Raw genomic sequence first — 3,258 nt, 5'->3', positions numbered from 1 at the left:
CAATCTTATTCTGATGATAATACAAGTCATTATGCCATATCATTATATATTATATGATGATAATATAAGTCTTAGATAATATGCCAATAATCTCAGTTTTGTTGTTCTAAGGGACGACTACGGTCTTCATACCGTAGTTGTACTATCCGTACCCCAGTTTTTTAGTCTGAACGTTACTTGCCAGTGTCACGCCTGTAGAGATTTTTCTCAGTTACAAACAAATTGTCTACAGTTTCTTCCTTATAAATAAGGCACCAGTTTTTAGAGTATAATAACTGATCCAAACTACGACGTTATTGGAAGCAGCTAAAATATTAGTGTAAATAATAAAAAGGCAATAATAGAAAAAGAAATAAGTACTTCTATCTTTTATTAGGTATATGAACCGAATTAGATCTGAATTATTCAACTGTCCGATATCGCACACAGTTTATATAGACGCAGTATTGGATCATCATATTCGTTTTCAATAAGTTCTAAAATTACAAAGAAAGTAGTAAAAAAAAATGGATAATGTACCCAGTCAAAAAATAAAAATTTTCATTCAAACAACTGAAGATCTATATAGGAATAACGAAAGTATAAGTTTTTAATACCAACGTACATAGAATATAATCTGAGAAAACTACCAAAGAATACTCGCAACTCTATGTGTAACTTCTCGATTAGCATGGCTTTCATATAACAAGATCAGATCTTGTTATATTAAATGGGAAGTCACTTAATAGAATTGTATAAATACGGCTTTCATTAAATAAGATCAGATCTTCTGAAATCATGAAATCGTACCGAATACTTCAAGGCTATTATTTTTGGTCACGGGTGTATTTAGGAACCTATGCAGAGAAACTGCGCATTCATTTTAAAACTCACTGTAGGAGTTGTGAAAAATCACAGTAAAAAGAAAGAAAGTAAGCATTTTCTATTTAAATGCTTAGCTATAGTTTCCAGAAGAAATAGATGTTTAGGGCAGTACTTTTTTGACAATTTGTCTGACTATTAATTTCTGGGGTCTGCGATTTATAAGCAAAGATAGATTGACGAACAGGTACGTAGGCAGATAGTAGATAGATAGGATAGATAGTGACAAAGATAGTAAGATAGATTGATTGTTGTGTAGATAGATGAGGAACCATACGGGTAAATAGGGAGTCAGATAGATTGACCGCTGGATAGATAGATATGGGAATTAGAAATATAAATAGGAAGTTAGATAGATATGCATATAGATGAATAATAATATAGACAGACTAATTTTAAGAGCATGTTATAACAGTCGACAATATATAATTCAACACAATACTTAATCCCTGTAAGAGTTATCGTTTTCCATTTAAAAATAAAATTACTTTAGTAACAACTTTATATACCATATAAAAATAAGATAGTTGAAAGGATTTCATTCAGTTCAACAAAATAAAAATATTGGAAGTCTTTTCGAAAAACGCTCTTCCGGTTAGACCACAACGAATAAAAATTCAAAATTTTAATAGAAAAAGTCTCATTGTGTACATTGTCACCTTTGATTAGGTGATAATTTGTACGATTATATCAAAATAATTTTCAATTCAGTGCTTAAATCATTTTAATACTTATAAATAATTTTCATCAATCTATATGAGAATTATAAATTATTATAATGTAGAGTAAAGGTTATAAATTTTATTATACTTACTAAGAGTACTTATAAAAACTGAGAAATGCGTTATAAATCTTATAAACGTATAAATTTATCTATTTGGTAAATGAAGAGTCAAACTTTGTATGAAAAATCGTTTAAAAAACTTAATAAATATACATGAATGCTTTTAACACAAGCAAGTTATTTACAAAAATATCTATGTAAATAGTTTTTAGTTGGAACTTTTCGCTTAATTTCGGTATATTATATTATAATATATTGATAGCGATTTATCTGATCAATAAAGTTTACACAAATGTTAACAATTGCAACGTTGTTTGCTAAAAAATTGCGTTACTGAGCATTGCGTTTGTTATAATTATTGCTGATATAAATAGTGCTATTATATAGCAGATTGATAAATTTACACAAATATTTCATAAGTGGAACCTAACTGAAAACCGAAAAAACCCGATATTTTTGTCTCAGCAAAAACCGGAACCGAACGGATATATTTTTTTTGTTTTGAACCGGAACGAAGCGTAGACATATAAAATTATACATTTGATAAATTTATATGCTTAGAAGGGGTACGCATTATATCCTATAAAATTTTTTTTTAAATTTTAAATTTCTTTTTAAGGTAATATTCAATAATTATTTGCATGCTGCTAAAAACAGAGCAAGGCCTAAAACTCTCATCTGTAGGAACGAAAAATCTGTTAAATAACTTAAATTTAACTTGATAGATTTAGTTTTCGATTTCGTTTTAAATCTTAAGGTTTCTTGCGAGAAATGTGGTGATAAAACGGTGAAAAACCGTTAGACACCAGAAAACAAAAGCTGGGGAAAAAGGTATAACTATTAATTTGAAAAATTATATGAAAATTCCAAAATATTGATAATCATAAATAATTAGATATGATGAAACCGGTTCCCAAGAACAGTAATGAAATGGTGATGAAAACTATGATGGATGGGTAAGAGTGATTAAGATAGAGTATTGTTAGAAAAAAATATTTAGCTCGAGTGCGTGAAAAATTCAATCAAAATGTGAAGTAGTAGCAGGTCTGTAGGTATTGGAGATACTAGCTGGTATTAGATAGGCTTCAAAAAATAATAACTCAGTCAAATGAATTTTCGGTAGAGTTGATTTCGATTTTTTATATTTTTGGAAAGTTGATAGAATAAATTTAATACCAAAACTTATGTATACAGATCAGTAGCGAGGTGTCAGCTTTTTGGCAAGGTGTTCACAATTTGATCAAAACAGAATTCCAACTATAACGTATTCTCCCTACTCCTGAATTTTGTCCTTTCCACAAGCAAATAACGCACAAGACCAACAAAACAATTTATTTAAATGTTCGCAGCGCGGTGCAGTTTTTATTTTGAACCTTAGTATATTTTAAGAGGAATGTGTTTTTGTTTTCACTTTTATTAATTATAAGTAATGTTGGGTGTAACTAACATATGTATGTGTGATTTTGTTTGTATTGACGTTTTGTGTTTATGTTAATCTGTTCGGAAAAGCTATTATAAAAAATGTTAAGTAGAAAAATAGTGACATTATTTACCTAATAAAAAAAAAGATCTAAAAAGGAAGCTTTGTTAAGGTGTTCAGTGAACACTCTGGA

The sequence above is a fragment of the Teleopsis dalmanni genome, chromosome 2 (assembly GCF_002237135.1).
Source record: "Teleopsis dalmanni isolate 2A chromosome 2, ASM223713v2, whole genome shotgun sequence".
NCBI lineage: Eukaryota > Metazoa > Arthropoda > Insecta > Diptera > Diopsidae > Teleopsis > Teleopsis dalmanni.
Note: the sequence above shows the minus strand (reverse complement) of the source record.